The sequence below is a fragment of the Mesoplodon bidens genome (assembly GCF_964165515.1).
Source record: "Mesoplodon bidens genome assembly, chromosome: 1".
Classification (NCBI taxonomy): Eukaryota; Metazoa; Chordata; class Mammalia; order Artiodactyla; family Ziphiidae; genus Mesoplodon; species Mesoplodon bidens.
Window position 1 is genome coordinate 11587414 of NC_138176.1, and position 22877 is coordinate 11610290.

The window sequence follows — 22877 nt, forward strand, 5'->3', positions numbered from 1 at the left end:
ATCTGGCCTCTGGGGGAGCCGGGGGGAGGACAGGCTGCCCGGCTGATGGTTCTCGGCCAGTTCCAACTGGGGAAAGATGGAGGTAGTTACCAAGACTGTAGAATCTTCTGTCGCCACCTGCCAGCTAGGACTAATTGTCGGCATGAGAGAACGGCTGTGAGGCTGACATACAAAGACTCGAGAAACTTGGGGATCCAAAGTGAACTGGGAGTTGAAGTCCAGAATGGTGGCTCAGACTGGGGCAAGGCAAGGCCAGCAGCACAGTTTCTGGGAACGAAATGGACTTGAGTTGGAACAAAGGTGAGGGAGCAGCAGGCAGGACTAGAGAAAGAACCAGTGGTGTTCCTCCCTCCACGTTACCCCAGACGGCACCCCGCCACCATCACCACCGCCAGGAGGCAGACTGAGCTTCAAGAGAAGGCAGAAGGTAGAGACAGGAGAGAAACACAGAGGAGAGGAAAGAAGGAAGGGAGAGGGGGATGCGGTGCATTCTGGGGCTGCTACCAGGAAACCAGACGGCTCTAAACATCCTCCTCCTCATCTCGTCACCTCCCGACCCCTCAAACATCCTGGGAGCCCAAAACACCCAGGTGGATGAAAAGAACTACCACCAAGAGAAAACCTGCGGGGAAGAACAGACAGAGACTGCAGGTTTGCTTTGTCAGCTCTTGGCCATCAGGCCGCCTCCCAGCTCTCCAGCTCAGCTCTTCACCTGGTGAATTCAGTTCAGAATGGCTTGAGATGTGGCCGGAGAGAGGACAGGGGCCAGGTGACTCAGGGCTTGAGCGCCAGGCTAAGGAATTTGGCTTTTGAACCAATGATGAATTCGGCCGAGAAGTGTAGAGTGAAATTTCCCATTCCAGATAGCAGCGAAGATGGGGAACTGGAGCAGAACAGAGAAGGGAAGGCAGAGAGAGTTAGGAGGTTATGGCAGCTGTCCCAGCAACAGACGGCTGCAGAGCGAAGGAACGGGCAGGACAGAATGGAAGAACGTGCACATGGGAGGTGGGGTGGTCAAAGCAGATTCCAAGGGCTCTGGCTTGGGCTTCCAGGAAAAGGGGTACCATTACCAGGATGAGGAGGACTTGGAGGTCAGCTGTCCTCTCGTCTAGGGAACCACACCCAGGTGACCAACAGTCTGGGTTTGCCCAGGACTCTCCTGGCTTTAGCACTGAAAGCCTTGTGTCCCTGGAAAAGCCCCAGTCTTAGGTAAAACCTAGATGGTGGGTCATCTTAAAGCCATCCCAGCCCTGGAACAGAATCAGGGGTCTCACAGCCTTGGTTTCTACCCTAGACTTGGGCCTTTGTATGATCATGGTTTGTTTGGATGTCCAGCTGCACTGGGAGGCTGTAGAGGCTGGGGGTCACTCCAGGGCTGTGTCCTCAGAGCCCAGCAGGATGGGACTCTCAGTGACTGCAGAATCTGATGTCTGTTCAGGACTCTGAACAGCTGCCGCAGAAAACACCCTCAGTCTGATCAGCCTCACACTGAATCCTACCATGCACCTACAAGAGACCTAAAATTCAACCTGTCTTTTGTGTCTCTCTATACATATCCCTCCCTCTTTCTCTGTCTCTCTCTCTTCCTCTCCTCCCCTCCCTCTCCCCCGCAGTGGAGGTTTTAAGTCCTAAAACTCTGTCCCTCCGTCCGTGTATTTACGTAATTTCAAGAAGAAAGCGGTGCCGGCCCCTGACTGTTTCGTTCAACACTGTGTCCAGAACATTTCTACTGCAGGATCTTACTGCAAGTGCCCTGAGATCCCGTCACTGATGTGTAAGGTAACTTCTGCTAACGGCCCTCCAAGCCTCCTCCAAAGTGAGACACGGGGTAGCAGGCCGTCTGGGCGCTGGGAAACCTGCTCTCTGCCCCAGCTCTGCCATTAAGCTGCTCTGGGCTTCAGAACAAGCCACTTCTCCTCACTGGGCCTCAGTGTCCTCACCTGCAACATGGGAGGTTGGGCTAAGCCAGAGGTGACAAATGGAGATGGGTCAGAACCACTGGAGACACCCTACCCCAGACCTACAGTCTTGGTATGGACTGGGCCTGGTATGTGGATTTTAAAACACTCCCCAGGTGACCCTGAGGGGCCCAGCACTGAATGGAATGATCCCTAAGGGTCCTGAGCCCTTCTCCTTAAGGAGAGGAGACTTAGAGATGTGGCTCTCCATGTTAACAATTCTTCCATCTGCTGCAGGACAGGCTATGGAGTCAGGTCCATCCACATTCAAACTCCAGCTCCGGCTGTGTGGCTCTTAGTGAGTTCCTGAACATCTGTGAGCCTCAGTCATCCCATCTATAAAACGGGCACACCTTAAAGTGTGGGAGTAAAAATAAAATGAAAGAATATAAAGTACCTAACAGAGCATGAACAGAAAGCAGCATTTTATCACCCTTATCATTTTACTCTTGCCTCCATCTGCAAGTTTTTACTAGACAGTTTTCAGGCTTTTTTTGGGGGGGGTGGGGGGGTTCATTTTGTAACAACCTACTCACTGCACCCCGGTGTTTTTAAAACATTTTAAGTATAACTAAGGAAAAAGAATTTTGTTTTGGAGTTGTTTTTGAGAATATACTTGTAAAAACCAAAGCTTCCAGAATACTCCAGTTACTCTGGCTGCAGAGCAAATTACCCCAAAACTTAATGTCTGAAACCAAGCATTTTGTTTTGCTCATGATGTTGTGGATCAGAAAACTGAGAAGGGTCCAGCTAGGCAGAGTTCACTTAGAATCTCTCATGTGGTCACAGCAGTTAGATGTCAGCTGGGGCTGCATCACCTGAAGGCTTGACCGGGCTGGACATCAGGATGGCCTGTCACGTGGCCACCGTGGGTGCCGGCTGTTGGCCAGGAGCTCAGCTGGGGCTGCTGCCTGGAGCACCTCACATACTTCTCCAGCACCGCAGTCTCAGCATAGTCAGAATTCTTCATTCTGCTGGCTTCATCCAGATTGCAGGTTCCAAGAGGACCAGGCAGAAGCTGAATGGCTTTTCTGACCCAGCCTCCGAAGTCTTGTGGCATCACTGGGTTACCTAAGGTCAGCCCAGATTCAAGAGAGGGGACCCTACTCTACCTCTTGGCAGGGGTGTAGCAAAGTCCGCATTACAGAAAAGCAGGTAAGATGAGAGATATGGCTGCAGCCACCTTCCAAATACAATCTGCCACCCACAGGCTGTCATCACTGTAATGGTCCTGCAGCTCCCGCTCTCAGAGACCCCAGAGCCTTGATTCCTGTGTCCTCCCCACACAGCTGGCCGCAGGGACAGGGAGCTGGCACACCGCTGAGCACTGTCCTTCCTCACCTCCTTTGTCTCCCCAGGGACACTATCCTCATGGCCATTTTTTAAAGCCTCGTGCACCCAGCCTTTTACACGATTCCTCACCCCACCCTGAGTGGCTGCAGCCAGAACACATCTGTCAAAAGCAAATTATATCCTTCGGGAGTGGCAGTACCCAGAAAGATACATGTCCCTCCTCCAGCCATGCACCAGCCACAGGCGTCGGCTTCTGAGAATCCAGATAGTGAGGCAGCTACGCAGAGGTCATGGGTCTCAAAATGCAAACAGGAGCAGAGGTGGACATGTGGTGGAATGGGAAGCTCTGGAAGGTGTGTTCCTAAGAGAGGGTGTGCCAGGCCTGGAAACATCCTTCCATGAGCTCTTTGTAAAGTGATTTGGAAACAAGAGAATGGAAACCCCGCTTCCACACGAGGAGTTCAGGCATGGGCTCTAACTGCCTGCTCGGCAGGGCTCACTACGCACTGAGGACCCCCCAGCAGCAGCATGTACGATCAGGGCTTCCCAAATGTTAATGTGCTGGGGACCACTTGGGGGTCTGGTGACTGCACATACAGCAGGTCCAGGGACGGGGCTGAGGGCTGGCATCCCCAACAAGCTTCCCGGTGATGCTGATGCTGCTGGTCTGTGGATCAAACTTGGAGTCGCCGGAGGCCAGGGCATCAGCATAACCTAGGAGGGAGCTTGTTAAAAATGCAGAATCTTGTGCCCCAGCCAGGATCTACTGACTCAGAATCTTCATTTTTAACAAGATTGGTGTGAGCGCCACAGTTGGAGACACAGAGCTCTCGGGCAAAGCCAGTGCTTCCCAACTTCGGCCTTTTAAGAACCACGTTGGCCGGTTTTGCCTGATCCGCCCTCCACCTGTACTGTGATTTTTCTTCAGATTTTGTAAACTAAAATGAGGTTATCCTAGAAGAAACTTCATGTCACTGCTGAATTATGAAATCAGGATTCCCTCTATAAACAGCTGGTAAACGTCATAGTAAATACAATGAAAACAAAAGCATGCTCTTAAATTCTACCTTGATGCTTTTGCCTCTGGGTGGAGGCCTGCCTTCTCTGTGAGGGTCAACAAGATCTTCCGTGATGGAAGGAGAGGAGGCGGGGCGCAGGTGCCCCCTCCGTGGTGTCGAGTCAGGTGGATCACATCCACGTGTAATCTAAATCCACCTTGCAAAGCCCCTACAATCCTCTCCAGCACCACTTGTGCCACAGGGAAGGCAGAAAAAAGATGAAAAACAAAGGTGACAACTCAAAAGCACAGCAATCTGGGGCCATTCAGTAGGGAAGAAAATAGCCCCACTGGTCTTAGTAATGCCGGCAAGCATCAGCATACCCCAGGCCAGTGTAATGACCCACGTCCTTGAGTTTTCAAGAAAAGGCTGAAGAAAGTGTAGCAACTCTTTGACCACTGCGACGTGTGTAAAACCACTTTGCTTACTTTCATTTCCAATAAATTCAGTGCAGAGAAAAACATCTCAGTGCCCAGAAAGGGTCTGACAGATCCACTGATGCAGAGTTCCCCACAGTCTGAGGCTGAGAATCAAAACTGTCCTCACTGTGAATGGCACTTCTGCATCACTGCAGAGACTCATGGAAAAAAGGAGATTTGGTGTGATGATCAGTACTCCAATGACGTGGCTAACTGGCCCAGTTATCCATTTTCACTCCTGATAGGCTGAAGAGCAGAGAAGACTCCTAGGACTTCGTCAGACTTGATGACCAAAAGTAAACAGAAAGGAAGAGCTCTATGTGAGAAGGAAATCTAACAGGTCAGAAAGTATCATTTATTAATTGTTCCAAAGAACAGATGCTAGTTAATGAGACCACACAGGTGTGAAAGCAGTGTTTTCTCCACTGTTACCAATAAACTCTGATTCAGCAGCCAGGGCCAGTCCAGCCTCAATATAACTGACTTCTTCCCCCATCAAAGGCATTCACCGAATCTTAACTATTGTCAACAATACCACTGCACTTAACTGAAATTCCAAACTCAAATAAAATGTCTAAAATGTATAGGTCAACATGTTTTGAGGTGAAAAGCATGGAGTTACTACTAAAGGAAACGGATAATTTTCTTTCGTGAAAATGATAACTGTCTGAAGTCAGGTAACTTGCCGCAGGATTTTGATCCAAGACATGCTCCTTTCAATTTCTTTGCTGTTTTAATTGGACAGTTGTCTTAATCTAATATTATCTTCATTTCAAAGTTGGGACAGTGTTACTCGTTTTCTTCTTCGTTTTCTGACGATACAGTTAGAAGAATTTGGAAAACATACACTGAAAATTCCGACATTCTTCTGACTTGATGCCGAGCAATTCTCTCTTCAATGCATGCATGGTTTTTGCATAGCATAAATGCTTTAATCCTCCTTAGACCAGATTCCAGAACTTAAGTGAGCAGAAGGCAAGCAAAAGCAAGCAATTTTCTAAGATACAGGGAGAACCCACCAAAGTTAACTGAAATAGAAAAGAAGCAGGAGATCTGATGTTGACGTAGAGTGAAAAGCAGGCAGAAGGCTAAAGGAGAAGTAAAGCCACCGCCAAGCAGGTAAAAACATCCTGGTGTTCTCAAGTAGGCAGCCAGTTACTCCTCCTCCCCAAATCACAAACACAAGGCCTGTCGCCCTTCTGTGGTCCCCTAAACCTCACCAAGGAGAAGTGGATGCGATTCCACTGTCACGCACTGCACCATGGGAGGCTCTCCAGGCCCAGCCGGGCATCAGATAAAAACATCACTTTGCCCCTTGGAGGACCCCCAGACCAGGGCCAGCTAGGGTAGCATTTAGAGTGGTGACAGGTACACACCACGCTCACACACACTCGCAAACACACATACACATGCACACACACACACTCTCTCCTGGTGGCTAGTCCTGTTTGCATAGCTCACCCTGCCCTTACGCAGCCTAGGACACATGTCTGCTTATAGAGGAAGGGGCGCAGTAGGGACAGACAGTGGACTTCCATCTTTGCCTATTGCTTATTCATTCAACAAACATTTACTGAGTGCCTGTGAACTCTGGTGTATAAAACACATACAGTCCCACTCTCATGGAGATTACAGTCAAGAGTTGCTAAGTGCCACCGGATTGAGGAATGAGATGTCAAGGTCTTTAGTTACAGGTATCAGAACTCTGACTACACAGAAGCTCGCCACCCCACTCTACTTTGGGGGCCTCACTAATTAGACTCATGAGATGGGCTCCAACCTGGAACTGCCTGTGAGGACCCTGGGCCCCTAGGGATGTTCCAGGGTGTGAATCTGTTACTGTCCACCTGCTGCATGTAGCAAGGGATTCAGCCCAAATCTGGGAACCCGGAGGAATGGCCACTCTTGACATCACAGTATCAGGAACAGCAAGTCCCTGAACAAGCGACCACGACGCTACTGCCCCCTGTGCCTCTTCCGACTCAAAGTCAGGTTCTCAAAGCCCCAGGGTCTCCCCGTTACCTAAAGGATAATGGATTCCATAGATTTGTCAATGACCTTTAACTCATGTACCTTGATAATATGCTTTTTTCAAGATAGGTTAACATTTCTGTCACATACTAGACTCAGATTTCAACATCCTTTCCCCCAACCATAAAAAAAAACACAAGATCGTGTGGGAATATGAACTTAATCAGACCTTTCACTTGGTTCAAATCCCTGATTCGGCATTTGCCAGCTGGGTGACTTGAAAAAAGTCACTTAACCTCTCTGAGGTTTAAGATCTTCCTCCTCGTATCCCAGGATGGCCGTACCTCCCAGGGCAGTAATAATACTGCTTTCGTCAGCAGTAATAAATGCTAGGATCTGGCACAGTGCCTGGGGCACCAAAGGGCTCAGCCAAAGGGGGCCGCTGTTCCTGCAAACGTGAACAAGAAGGATGCTGACGACATGATGACCGGCTCTCAGCAGCTCGCCCCAGCCAGGGCAGTGAGGTTGCACGTGCTGCAGGAGGGAGGCTGGACAGCACAGGTGAATGTCAGCAACTACCACATCCGTCAGCCATTCTGTGAGGAAGCAGTGGCCCAGAAGGTCACTTCTGAACCTCGCGAGATCCGAACGAGGAAAAAACATGACACGTAATAAAGCTTTCCAGGCGACAGCAAAAAGCAGAGCATGTTTCTTAATTGCACTACTGACTTTTCCTCTCTGGTGGGCCCCTCTCATGCAAGAGGGAAAACACTTACAAACTGTCAGCACAACAGGCAGGCAGCTCCGCGGGCAGGGAGGAGGCACTGGGATTTTCCGTTAGTCCCGGGGACGGGCCACGGAAAGAATATACTGATGGATCATCTCTGTGAGCCAGTAAACCGGAGACCAGCCACCGGACAGGACTTACCCTGGGTCGGGGAGCTTGGCCACCCCCAAAGACAAGGGTAACGATTATAATAATAACAATTTATCACAGTTATATTATAATAATAAATACTTATCCCATTTGGAGCCATCTGGTGCCAAGTGCTTTACTTGGTGCTTTCCAACATTACTTTGTTTAATCTTCGTAAGAATCCCATGACGTAGACATCACTTTTACAGTATTCCCATTTTAGAGATGAGGGCACTGAGGCTACAAGACATAGGGTGTCTTACTTAAGTCTGCACAGCTCTATGGGCTATAGAATGTCCACTGTTCCATGTCCTCCTCAGTGCATAGTCTGGAGTTCTAAGGAGGTCAAGGAACGTGCACGCACCTGCACATGCACGCATGCGCGCACACATACACACACACACACACACACCTCCCACCAATGTTGGCATCTGCAATTATTTTATTAAGAGATATAAGTTTCCACAATTAGAAATACAGCCTCACTCTTGGGAAAATGAAACATGTCCATCTCAATTCTCATGCAATGTGAACCACTGAGATCAGATTCTTGCAGAGAGCAGTTCCGTTTGTTGTGAAAGAGAAAAGGAAAGAAGAACATGCCGGGAAGGAGGTGGAAAGAGACATGAAGACCCCCAAGAAGCCGCTCCCACCACCTCCCTCCTCCCTGTCATTCAGAAAAGCAGGTTCCCCGCAGCAGGAGACTTAAGCAAAGCAACCTGCCCTTCACCTGGATGGAAGAGAATTGCATCCAGGAGACCAGCCGTGGACCAGATAAGGAACATCTCCCAGAGTCACCAGCACCCTCTCAGGATGGTCCCTCTTGCTCTGGCACAATAAATGAAAAGACTGGGGCTTAGCAAGTGTGCCTGCCCACCGAGGTAGAGCCTGGATTCACCCTCCCCCCCTCACTCTACATCTCACGTCATGTTCAACTGTGTGGGCACAGACCCCCGAGGGCAGCCTGGATGAGCTTTCCAATCATCCCTTCCAGCTGTGGGACCTCGGTCAAGGCACTTCACCTCCTGGGCCTAAGTTTCCTCATCTGTGAAGTGGTGCTGATAACAGCACCTACCTCAGAGGGTTGGTAGGACTAGCAGGTAAATGACTAAGATGAAGTGCTGAGGGGGGCGCCTGCCTGGGGAGAGTACACTGTAGGTGCGTTGTTGTACTACAGCAAAAAGCCGAAAATTAAGGGCTGATATGATGTCTTCCCTTGACACCTGAAACCACCAAGGCTTCAAATGTCCTAACCACAAGTTCCTTCCCACTCAGCTCCCTCAGCCAAACAACCCTGCTTATCAAGGGGGCCAGTTACAGTCCCTGCTTATCCCCAAGCAGCAGGTTTCAGTCCGCTGCCAGCCCGTGGACTTATTCTGACAAGCCAATCACATCCTCCTACAGGAAGCAGTGGGCACCCCACCCCCTTGATACTACAAAGCCTGCCTCCCATTGCCCCCGGCTGTTTTTACTGTGCTCCTGTGTGACCCTGTGTGACATGCAGTGGGCTGTGAATCTGTTACTAATAAACTGCTTTCAGCCTCATCTGTCCAGTGTTGGCTGTCATGAACGGTCAGGATCGCTATAACTCAACTCCAGGGCAGGAATCCCTCCCTCGCCAAGGGGGCAAATAAGAGGTGATTAAAACATGTACTCCTCAGCTATGCCCTCCTAACTATGATGGGGTGGGATGGGGTAAGTGGTGGGACAGTGGAAACGTGTGGACCAAGCCTGGAGATGTTCCCCATCTATCCAGTGCCCAGGAAAGAAGAGAGAGGACCAGAAACAGGCTGCATGGATAATGCAAAGCTACTGACTCAAAGACGCTCTGCTCACACCAACTCTTCTTCAGCTTTTAGAAAAATGGCACTAACCTGCACACTCTACCTGTGGTCACCAGTGCTGGGACCACAGACCCCTGTGGACCCCTGACACAGGCTATATGGAGTGCACGGCATCCCCATGAAGCATTCTTCCAGACATGTATACTTTGAACCTAATCAGAACTTTAGGCTCAACTGCCAGCTTGTCGGAAATACAGGGGCAAAGGAACAGACAAGCCCAGAAATAAAGATGTAATGTTCCAGGTTACAAGAATTGGAAGAGATAAGACAACCAAGTGTAACCGCTGTGCTCTGACTGGATCTTAGGTCAAAAAAATTTTGTTTTCAACTATTTAAAAGAAACTTTGAGGATGACTCGGGAAATTGTGGAACTGGAGAATGAGCTGCATATTAGGTGACAGTAAAGGAATGTTACAATTTCCTTCAATGTGGTCAAAAACGTGGCAGAATATTTTTGGAGAAGGAGCTGAAACATTTAGGGTATTTAGGATCATGATCGTCAGCAACTTACTTTCAAATAGTTCAGAAAAGTATATATAGAAACATAAATACAGAGATAAAGCAAATAGGATAAAACGTTAAGTGCTTAATCTAGGTGGAGTATACGGGGAACTGTTTTGCTCTCTCAATTTTTCTGTATATTTGAAATTTTCCAGGATAAAACATTGGCATAGTGAGGTCCTGGAGCAGGACCTTGAGTGGGGGAAACAGCACTGAAGATAGTGTTGCCGTGAAAGTGCAATGGTAGCATCCAGAGCCGTGGAGTGAAAAGCCTACCTTTCACCCTTGCCACTTACTAGCTCTGACTTTGGGCTACTGACATCTCCTCTCTGAGCCCTCGCTGCCTCCTCGGGGAATGGAGATAACCATACCACCTACCTGGAGGGCCATGATGAGGAAGGAATGTGAGGACTTAGCATGGACTCAGCATAAGACTGGGCCTCTCTCTGCTCAGTTGTCACCTCCCCCAGGAGTCATCTCCAACAGCAGTGGCATATTCAAAACTACTTCTGCTTCACAGAAGAAGCAGAACACATTCGGACATGCCTGCGATGGAGCACAGGCATAAATGGAAGCTTATTTTGCAGAAGCACAATGTTCAGAAACCATATGCATCACCCCAGAAGTCCGAACATTTAGAGCAATTATTTCCAAACATTTCTACCGAGGGTGCCTTCCCTTTGGAAGGAAGCAACAGAAGACTGAAAATGTTTTAACTGCCTGCACTCAAACAGAAAATCCTGTTCTACATAAACTCAAGCTGCAAAAGCTAACACATCGGGGCCAGTTGGGGTTTCATGACCTGGGGCAAGCTCCTGAATCCCCTTCCACATCTATAAAATGGGCAGAACACCCTGCTGGGATGTAGTGAGAGTTTGGTATCATCATCGGGGCCCACAAGAAGCACTCAACAACTGGCACTGACACAGTAATCACTGAAAAAATTCCAAATAAAAAAAAATCATTCCTAAAATACTTGCACGAGTAACCATGTATGGACCTTATTTGGATCCTGATTCGAAGAAATCGGTGTTAATTTTATTGGGTGTTACAAATGGTATTGTGGTTTGGGAGGGGGGCAGGCAATTGAAGGTTTTGCTTATCCTATTTTATTTTTTAGTTCTCACTGGTTGAAGTTACTTTTTGAAGTATTTAGATGTGAAATGATGCCATATTTGGAATTTGCTTTAAAATACTCCATAAAAAGACCAAAAGACAGGGACAGTGGAGGAAAACAAATGAAACAAAAGTGCTGATAACTGGTGGACAGTGTTGTAAAATTTCACAACAAAAAGGATTTTTTTCCCTAATGACTTCACTCATTGGCTATAAAGACACCTACAAAATTGTGTCTTACCAGCCAAAGCAACTGATACTCTTGGAAAGTACTATTAGCTTTGAATGGATTTCAGTAAAGTGTGACAATGGGAAGATTAATACAAAAAAAAAAAAAAACAGAAAGAAGAAAGGAGAGAAATGGAGCAGTCTTCAAAAAGCCACATATCTGGACATACCTGGAAACGCTCAGGTTAAAGGTGCCCCAGAGCTTGGGGTGATGAGGAGCCCTCTCCCTGGCTCAGATGCTGCCTTGGAAAGCAGGTGCCTAATAAGTAGGATAATGAAGGGCCTGTGGAAATGAGCCCTGCAGCGGCCAGTGACTAGGGGCAAAGCCAAGCCGCTGAGTCTGGGATTCAGGGAAACCTGGCTGCCAGGACTTCTTGGAGCCCAGATCCCCACCCCAGCACGAGCTCCTCATCTCCCAGCAGGGCCAGCAACACATAGCCCTCCAGGACTGAATACTCTCTGGGCCAACCACCCTTCCCATTGGAAAATAATGTTTGGTGCAGAAACCACTGTGCTGTATCTGAGCCACTCCAAAGAAAAAACTAGTAAAAGATGCAAGTGGGAGAAAAGTGTATAATTTCTTTGCTAAGAGACCTCAGTCTCCAATTAATCTTCGACTCTACAATGCCCAGTGAACCATTCATTCCTGGATTAATTAGGAGTCTTTAGGAATTTAGCCAGAGCGTAAAGCACTCTGGAACATTCTACATACCCATCCCCAGACCAGGTCACAGCAAGATATCCCAGGACACACCACTGAGCAGAGAACTGGGGCAGAAGAAATGCCCCTCAACACTCAGTGCAAAACACAGTGAAGACAGAACTTAATTTAAGAGGCTTCTGAGCTGTAGTTTTAATTAAAACACACCAGCCAGAGAGCACTTGTTTCTAAACAGGAGACTGTGATATGTCTTTGAGATTTCCCCTCCCTTATAACCTCACCTGATTTCCCCTGGTGTCCATTACCAACAGCGAAGAGCAGCATCGGGCCTTTCTTACCTGAATCCTTTGCAGAAAGCAGCCAAGTCTTGACCTGGACTGAGCTCCTGACCTTCTCTCCACGACCAATTTTCCCCGGTGGAGGGATAAGGTCATGTTCTCCTAAAACGGTCTTCAGTGAGGCTGGCAAGCGAGAGGAGGCTGATGCGTGAGATGGAACAGCCATGAATCAAAAGGCTGAGGGCTGGGGACAGTAGTGATCAGATGAGAGGCTAACGGCAGGGCCCAGGTCAGGGATGAGAACAGGAATGGCCAGGCCTGTGGTTTTTAAGCAGATAAACCCTCGTTTCTGCCCCCAAAGTTTCTTGCTGATAGTGAGCATCACTAAGTGTTTTCGTAGCCACTTGCCCTGCAGACCCTGAGCTCCTCAGTACAGAGTCACATTGAGCCAGGGGCCTGTGGACATGGGCCTGACCTTGGACAGCTGGAGACACCCCCATGCTGGCGTCTGTGGCCCCAACAATGGCCAGCTCCTGAGTCAAGGACCAAGCCATGGCTTCCCCTTGGTATAACCGGGCTCTATGGCTGGGATGAAGCTGCTCACTCGAAATCTTCCTAAGAAGGGAATGAAGATAACCAGGTCCTCATCACAGCTGAAAAGATACAGCAGCACGAGGCAGAGGAAGAGCCAGAGTGGACCATCAGTTCCAAGAGGCACCCTGGATTCTTGTTTACATTTGATCAGAGCTGTATTCTCAGGGCTTAGAACAGCACCTGGTATGTAGTAGGTGCTCAATAAATATCTGTCGAGCAAAGGAAACCATCAACAAAACGAAAAGAGAACCTACTGAATGGGACAAAATATTTGTAAACAGTATGAACAATATGGAGTTAATATCCAAAATATATAAATAGTTCACACAACTCAATATCAAAACAAACAAACAAACAAAAAAGAACCAATTAAAAAATAGCCGGGGGCTTCCCTGGTGGCGCAGTGGTTGAGAGTCCGCTTGCCGATGCAGAGGACACGGGTTCGTGCCCTGGTACGGGAAGATCCCACATGCCGCGGAGCAGCTAGGCCCGTGAGCCATGGCCACAGAGCCTGCGCATCTGGAGCCTGTGCTCCGCAATGGAAGAGGCCACAACAGTGAGAGGCCCGCGTACCGCAAAAAAAAAAAAAAAAAAAAAAAGTCAGAAGACCTAATTAGGTCGTTTTGCCAAAAAAGATATACCAACAGAAGACGGCCAACAGACACATGTAAAGATGCTCACAGTCGGGCTTCCCTGGTGGCGCAGTGGTTGAGAGTCTGCCTGCCGATGCAGGGGACGTGGGTTCGTGCCCCAGTCTGGGAGGATCCCACAAGCTGCGGAGTGGCTGGGCCCGTGAGCCATGACCGCTGAGCCTGCGCGTCCGGAGCCTGTGCTCCACAACGGGAGAGGCCACAACAGTGAGAGGCCCGTGTACCGAAAAAAAAAAAAAAAGATGCTCACAATCACTAATCATAGAGAAACGCAAATCAAAACCACAGTGAGGTATCATCTCACACCTGTCAGAACGGCCATCATCAAAAAGTCTACAAATAACAAATGTTGGCAAGGATCTGGGGAAAAGGAAGCCCTAGTACACTGTTGGTAGGATTGTAAATTGGTGCAGCCACTAAGGAAAACAGTATGGAGCTTCCTCAAAAAAGCAGAACTACCATATGACCCAGCAATTTCACTCCTGGATATACATCCAGAGACAATGAAAGCACTAATTCATAAAGATACATGCACCCCAATGTTCACGGCAGCATTACTTACAATAGCCAAGATGTGGAAGCAACCTAAGTGTTCACCAACAGATGAATGGATAAAGAAGATGTGGTGTACATACAATGGAGTATTACTCGACCATCAAAAAGAATGTAATTCTGCCATTTGCAACAATGTGGATGGACCTAGAGAGTATTATGCTTAGTAAAGTAAGACAGAGAAAGACAAATATTATCACTTATATGTGGAATCTAAAAAAATAAAACAAACTAATGTATATAACAAAACAGAAACAAATGCACAGGTATAGAGAACAAACTAGTGGTTACCAATGGGAAGTGGGAAGCAGAGAATAGCAAGATAGGGTAGGGGATTAAGAGGAACAAACTACTACTAAATAAGCTACAGGGATATATCGTACAGCACAGGGAATACAGCCATTATTTTGTAATAACTTTAAATGGAGTATAATCTATAAAAATATTGAATCACTCTGTTGTACACCTGAAGCTAATATAATATCATAAATCAATTATACCTCAATTAAAAATAAATAAATAAATATTTGTTGAATCCAGACTAAACAAAGAAATCCAGCTGTTTCAATAAAGAGCCAATCCTCTGCCACATGGAATCTTAAGTCAGAGGAAGGGAGAAAGAGAAGAAGGGAGAGAGGGAACTGAAGGAGGGAAACCGATCACCTTCTCAGTGCTTCCTACCCGCCAGCAGCCTGCCAGGCATGTCTTACACCTTCTCTCAATCATGCCTCACAAGTGAAAAGGAGGCACTGCTATCCCCATTTTCCAGAGAGAGAAACTGAGACCCAGAGAGTCTTCTTCACCTGCCCAAGGTCATTCAGCCAAACTGGAACCCAAACTCAGATCTTCTAACCATAATCCTGGGCTCTTTCCTCTGCCCCCACTTTTGGAAACGTGGGCAAGAGCGCTCTGAGGGGGACGTGTGGCCACAGCTGGGTTGCAGATAATAACTTGGCTCAGTGGAGGGGGCAGTGGGAGGGCCCAGGGCCTGCCCAGGTGGTACAGAGACACAGCCCGAGTTAGCAGCTCGTTGAACTAGGAATCAAAAGCGCTAACTAGCTCTGACTCTACCACTGATTACTCTGTAATTATAGGAAAGTCACTTGCCCTTCAATGTTGTTACTTCTTTATAGGTAAAATGGAAATTCACTCACTTATTCATCCATTCATTTGCAGTTACAGCAAGGTAGTTAAATGAAAAGCGCAGATTCTGAAAGAACTTCCTTGGGTCTGACCTTGGCCAAATCACTTTACTTCTCTGTGCCTCACCTGCAGAAGGATTATTATAAACGAGATGACTGGCACACAGAAAGCAGGCTCAATATTCATCACCCACTCTTTCTCTCATTCATTCGGCAAGCACTGACATCCCACCCATTGAGTGGGTTTTGTGAACCTGGGCTCCTGGGACACATTCTCGTTCTTCCATCCCTCTCCCTGCTCACATTCTCTTTCTCAAGCTCCCTTCCTTCCCTCCAGGCCCTTCAATGAATAATGTTGGCCCCGCAAGGCAAAGGCCAGCAGGCAGTGGGGACGACATCTGCCCCCACAGCCAAGCTTGCCCCTGCCTTCTGGTCTTCCCAAATTGACATCTCCAACCCTGAGCTCTCACTCCCCATCCTGGATTGAATCTCTAGTTGCTTATGAGCTGACAGCCATGGGTTTCCTTTTGGCTTTGGGAACCAGTCCCACGCAGGCAGGAGCCACCAACACTGGGAGCCAGAACACCTATTTTTGGCTTAGCTGGTAAATCAACTCGAGTAAGTCTTTTCCTCATTTTTCTCATTAAGGAACTGGACTGGATAACTTCAGAGTTTCTGTCCAAATGCTGCAAATCTCCCCTCCCAAACAATGTAGAATTTAACGATTATGGAACACCTACATTCCAGCTGTGGAATTACGCACTTAACATATATTATTTCATTCAGATGTTACCACACCCTACAAGCTAATTTTTGCCTATTAAGAAACTGAGTTTAGGGCATGCAAATTCAAACCACAATTAAATATCACCTCACACCTATGAGAATGGCTATCATCAAAAAGACAGGAGGGCTTCCCTGGTGGCGCAGTGGTTGAGTCCGCCTGCCGATGCAGGGGACACGGGTTCATGCCCCGGTCCGGGAAGATCCCACATGCCGCAGAGCGGCTGGGCCCGTGAGCCATGACTGCTGAGCCTGCGCGTCCGGAGCCTGTGCTCTGCAACGGGAGAGGCCACAGCAGTGAGAGGCCCGTGTACTGCAAAAAAAAAAAAAAAAAGACAGGAGATAAGTGTTGGCAAGGATACGGACAAAAGGGAATCCCTGGGCACTGCTGGTGGGAATGTAAGTTGGTGTAACGACTATGGACAACACTATGGAAGTTCCTCTACATCCGTGACTCTAAGGCGGGAGGGATAAATTGGGAGATTGGGACTGACATATACACACTACTATATATAAAATAGATAACTAATAAGAACCTGTTCTATAGCACAGGGAATTATACTCAATACTCTGTAATGGCCTATATGGGAAAAGAATCTAAAAAAAAGGAGTGGATATATGTATTAACTGATTCACTTTGTTCTACGCCTGAAACTAACACAACATTTGTAAATCAACTATACTCCAATAAAATTTTTTTAAAAATAAAACTGGTAAGCAAACAAACAAACAGTATGGAAGTTCCTCAAAAGATTTAAAAAAAAGGACCACCGTGTTAACCTGCAATCTCACTCTGGGTATATATCCAAAGGAAATGAAAACAGGATATCAAAAAGATATCTGTACTCCCATGTTTCATACAGGATTATAAAGCCAAGATATGGAAACAACCCTTGTCTGTCAATGAATGGATAAAGAAGATGTGATCTATATACACAATGGAATATTATTCAACCTTGAGAAAGAAGGACATCCTGCCATTCACAACAACATGGCTGGACCTTGAGGACATTAAGCTAAGTGAAATAAGTCAGACAGAGAAAGACAAATGATTATGATTTCACCTATATGTGGAATCTAAAAAAGCCAAACACATAGAAACAGAGACTAGAATGGTGGTTACCAGGGGCCAGGGAGGTGGGTGAAATGGGGAGATGTTGGTCAAAGGGTACAAACTTCCAACTATTAAGATGAATAAGTTCTGGGGCTCTAATGTAGAGCATAGTGATTATAGTTAATAATACTGTATTATATACTTGAAATTTGCTAAGAGAGTATATCTTAAATGTTCTCACCACAAAAAAAGAAATATTAATTATGGGATGTGATGCAGGTATTAGCCAATGCTAATCATTTCACAATATATAAGTGTACCAAATCAACACGCTGTACACCTTAAACTTACACAATGTTATATGGCAATTGTATCTCAATAAAGCTGAAAAAAGGAAAAAAACCTGAATTTAAAGGTTAAGTAATATTGGTAAAAGGACGCTAATAGTATGCTACTAAATAAATCAACTATTGCTTCTCGCCTTAAATGACCTCCCAAAGTCCTTTATTTATTTTATCAATGGTATCATGTGCCTTCAACTGGATCAGCACCCAGTGCAACTGGTAATATTACCAACCAGAATGATCCCCTTGCAAAATACCAAAGGTGCGTCTATATCACTCCATGCCCAGTCAGCAGAAGAGTGGGTACCTTCCCACCTGTACGTGTAATTGCTTTGTTTAAAAACATTAAAATAAAACTCCATGGCTGTCTCATTGAAATATAAAAAATCAAAAGCAGAAGAGTTATACTCACCATTCTCAACGGTCAACCTGCTAGACATATGACAGAGACTTCCCCGGAATCTGCAGTCATTACTGGAAGGTCTTAATTGGCTTTCAGGATTTTGCACAGCCCTGCAAATTTGTATAATCAAGTTTGGGAAAGTGTGTAATCAAGCTGATTTATCCACAATCATCTCCCCCTATTAACCTCGTTACCCCGTTCTGCAATTACTTGCATGGAAAATTTTTATGTAGTGGAGACACACAGGAGAAGGCAGCAGGTCCCTTCTGAATCCTACAGTGAGGGAGGGGCTCAGCTCTGTCCAAGGAGATTGGGTCCCTACAGGAGACGGCCCTGGGCAGGCTGACCTCAAGACAGGTAGGTTAAATCGGGATAAATGCCCAACGAGCCCTCGCTCCAAAGTGAGGGCTCCTCTCACCCTACACTCGCTTAGAAACTCACAACTAGTTCCTCCAAGGGAGGACTCACCATGTCCAGTCAAGGAGTGACCAGCACCAGACACAGTCCAAAGCAAGCCAAAAAGCAACAGTGAAAAATGATGTGCCCGTCGATACTTGTTACTGGCTCTGACGCTTGAACTCCCATTCTCTTCCTTATATTAACAGTAATGTAAAACAATAATATTATTTATAACATCTGGAATTCATGTACCACACACTGTTCTGGTCACTTTGAATGTACCATATGTCTTTTCAACCTCACAACCTCTATGGAGTATTTCTAGTACTATCCCCATTTTACAGACGGTCAAACTGAGGCTCTCAGAGGCCACACAGTATTAGTGCAGCAAGATCTCAGAGCCTGTGCTCATATACTCAACAAGTGGTCCTGCCTGATCAAGGGAAGGGTGGAGACAGAGGGGCCATGTTCATATCAAAGCATTAGCAGATCTTTAAAGGGAACATTTGGGAAGAAGCAAAAAAAAAAGTTTGAAAAACTGAAGAAAGCCACTCACAGATGGAAGTTGGTGCGATCATCCTGATTTGAGGCTGTTGGCAGCACCAGTTGGATCTATGGAGGGCATGAGAAGTCCACAGATGGAGGCCTTGGTCTTAACTGGGCCACCAAGTGCCTTGTGACCTTGGTTTTTCCATTTGTAAAATGCTTGAATGGCCTCTAAGAAATACCATTTAATGACTTTTAGGGTTTGGAGACCTTCTAACAGGAGAACAGAGCCAAGTTAAGAATGCCCTGGGGCAGTGGTTCTTAACCCCTGCTGCATAGTACACTCACCTGAGGAACTTTTAAAAAATGTCACTGGCCCTGCCCTGCCCCAGACCAATTACATCGGACTCTCTGGGCATCCAGGGGGAGGCACCCCTGCTCTGGAGCCTCCTTACAAAGTGAGGCAGGCAGGAGGCAGCTCGGAAGGTCAACGGGACATATCTCTTCATTCTTTTCACTTTTCCTGTTCTTTTTTCTTTTGTTTGGATTCTCTCTTTGGTTTGTCTTTACCTCATTTATTTCCCTGCTGAATGAATCAATAATGGTCCTTTAAAAAATGTTACAAGGAATCCACAGTAACCAACATCAAAAAACATGTGCATGCTTTGAGTTCTGCCCATGAATCCTTCTACTTTATGAGGACTCCCCTTCTCGAGGTGGCCCCGTTAGTTGGGAGCTAAGCAAGCAGGCAGTGCTCTCTCCATCCGTGTCACCTGTTATGGGCTGAGACTGGTCTGGCCTGGCAGCAGGTCCCTAAGCCTTGGAGGCCTTTCCCAATGGGCAGCACCAAGACTAGAGTTTGGGTTTGGGGAAGAGAATCAAAGGGGCCACGCCAGCCCTAATTCCGAGGGGCAGCTCCTGAGCAGGTGCGAAGAGGTTAGTCGACGTTTGCTGAGCCCGAAGGCTGTGCCATGCGCTGGGGTCCAGCGTGAATGAGGCACAGCCCCTGCCCTCCGGGAGCTCACAGTCTAGGGGGAGGCACAGGCGTACAAACCGACTGTATTAGCTTCCTATTGCCGATGTAACAAATGACCACAAGCTTAGTAGTTTTAAACAACACACGTTCTGGAGGTCAAAAGTCTGATGCAGATCTCACTGGGGGAAGATCAAAGCGCTAGCAGGGCTGCATTCCTTTCTGGAAGCTCTGACAGGAAATGCACTTGCTTGCCTTTTCCAGATGCTGCCTGCCTAGGTGAAAGGAGAATCCTGTGTTCTCCCATTTTGTTTTGCTGTTGGTATTTATACGACATGCAAACACTCAAAGGAGAAAACGAGGGACAAGAAGAAAATCCCCCAAACGTTAACACAGCTGTATCTTCTCAGTCGCTATGACATCACACTGTAAATTTCCACCGCAGCACTTACTACCACGCAAATGTTTGCTTACTGCCGGTGGCCCCGCCCGACTGGGAGCACCATGAGAACACAGCCCTTGTCTGTCTCTCCCCCTCCATTCCGGGGGCCGGAGCAGTGCCAGGCCCACGGTGGTGACCACGGTGGACGCTGACCAAGGATTCACGCCATGCCCAGCACGTCCTGAGTGCTTTATATGCATTAACTGCCTCAGTGCTCATGAGACCCCTCAGAGCACGGCCCTGTTACGTGCCACTGTTTGCACAAGAGCAAACCACCCTAGCCCGCCGCTCTCAAAGGCACCCTCAGGGCCCTGGAAACAGAGGCCAGTACTGACTCCGTGTCCTGTCCTCAAACAATAATTTCTAATTTATTCCAACTCTGACCTGGATAAATACTCTTCCCGCAGAACTTCCACAGGGATGAGACTGAAACCCGGGCAGGAAGCGCCTCACGGGGAGGAGGAGGGAGCGGGTCTCTGTTAATGGTGAGCGCAGTGGACGCCTCTGCAGGACTCGAGCCCCAGGCTGGGGATGGTGCACAGGGAACCAGGAGGATGGCTCTGCAGAGCAGAAGAGTAGGGTTGCCACCAGCCCAGCACGGGGAGGTACAAGGACGCTGGAACCACGTGGATCTGGGTTAGAACCTGGGCTCTCCACTCGGAGCTGGGACCCTGGGTAGGTGACCTCCCCACCTGGCCTCTTGGTGGATAACCAGGGCCTCTGGACAGTGGGGATTAGCAGAGAGGCACAAGGCAGCAGGGCCCAGGGCCCAGGACCCACTGCCCGGTCGACCTGGGCTGCCATCGTCCTCATTATTCCCTCACTCCACTCTGACCACACTGGCCCCCCTGAGGTTCCTTGAACCTGCCAGGCAGGCCCGACGTCTGGAATGGTGTCCGTGCTGTTCCCTCTGCCAGGAATGCTCTTCCCCGACACGTGCGCGGCTCACTCCTCACTTCCTTCAGCGTCTGCTCAGGGAACATCTCGTCCGCCAGGTTTGCTCCAACATTTCTCCGTAAAACAGCAGCACCCCATCCCAAATCAGTCCTCTCTCTCCTCCTCACCCACATATTTTTTCTACTTTTCATCACCATCCAACAGACCGTAGTTTTACTTGTATACTTATTAATCTGGTACCTTCTCACCAGATTAGGATATAAACTACATGAAGGCAAGGACTCTGTTTTGTTCACTGCTATAGCATCAGGGTCTGGAGCTCTGCCTGATGTCTAACAGGTGTTCAGAAGAATTCGTTGAGGAATGAATGATCCTTCTCTATAATTTCAGAGAAAAAAACCACTCACATATTTACTGATATTTCCTCTAATAAATGGTCTGTAATCATATTTCTGGCTACAGAAGAGAGATATAGAAAACACCTTGAGGAGACACACACACACACACACACACACACACACACAACTGCGAAGGCCAAGGGCAGTCAGGACGACAAAAGGCAGCAAGGCCTGGACACGGAACCCTCCCGGGCAGCGGGAGGCCAGCAGAGTTCAACAATCTGATCCTCCCCCTCCTTCTGCCCTGACACCTACTAGGCAGGGAAAGCTCCACGTGCCACATACACGGTGTGGAAATTTTAAGTCAATTTTTTTCCTGGACAGGCTCAGCTTATACAGACAACAGATTTCAAACCACCACAGCCATGAGCAATGCAGCTGAGAGCCCGACAGCAGATGAGCCATCTTTTTCAGGGGGCCTCCTGGGTCAAGTGCTTTACTGAACTGGAGACGAATTCTACATTTCACAGCTGAGGTTCAGAGAGATTAAGCGATTGGGCCCGGGGTCCCACAGCCAGCAAGTGGCCGCGGGGACTCGAACACAGGGCTGTCTGGCTTCCGGGTCTGTGAGGCCTTCCGTCACCCCACAATGCCTCGAGGCCCACAGAAGACCAACATCCACACGTTAACAACGCAGCCGAACTTGGCTACTTGCCATTCCTGGGGCGGGGGAGGGGGAAGTCCTACCAGAGCGGGTCACACACTGAGCCAGCGAAGGATCAGCTGCCGACCCAAAGACGTGGACGGAGGAGGGGGGGAGGGACCCTACGAGGCAGGCACAGCTCCGCGGCCGCTGAATTCTACACCTACCAGATGCTGGAGGAGACACTGCTTAACCCCCAGACAGCAGAATCCCACCATCAGACGCCCTTAGCATGGGAACAGACTTCAGTTATCTGCTACTTCCTAGTTGGGTGGCCTGACACAAGGTCTTGGAGTCCTCATCTGCCCAACAGAGAAAAGAGGAGCACCACACCCCACAGGGAGGCCGTGAGGACTCAGTTAAGCAAACTGCCCGATGCCTGGGGAGGGCCCTGGAGAGGTCAGCTGCTGTTATTATCATTAGCTTTCAACTCCTCCACTGTCAATTTAAAAATCCTCTCCCCAGTTCAGCATTCACAGCCAATGGGGGACTCCTACCAAGCAAGCGGTCGGATGCACTTGAACAGCTCCAATTGTTTTCACACTCTTCCATTCAAGGAGCCAAGGAGTCCCTTCTCCCTGCTGTCCCCTGCACTGCCCTGGAACCCCTGGGATGGTCCACACCCTCCTATCTTGGCGGTCCACACCTGAGCGTGGTTTGGATAAGCTGCCACAATTCCATCACCTGTTCCCCACAGGACAAGGTCTGCAAACCTGTCACTACCTGGTGGTAAGGGGGTACGAGATCCAACTGTGTGGAGTCCAAAACCCTAACCCATATTCTAAAAATAGACATACCCCCAACCAGGGCATCATCCACTGGGCATCCGCTGTGTGCCGGTCACAGTGTCACTGCTCGGGATGGAGCATCCAAG

The 22877-nt window shown here is 48.1% G+C and overlaps 1 protein-coding gene across 2 annotated transcripts in view; it reads right to left on the reverse strand.

Moving 5' to 3' along the window:
• The window catches only part of PLPP4 (phospholipid phosphatase 4), a 127616-nt gene that overhangs the window by 82129 nt on the left and 22610 nt on the right, over positions 1-22877 (reverse strand). The window lies entirely within an intron of this gene.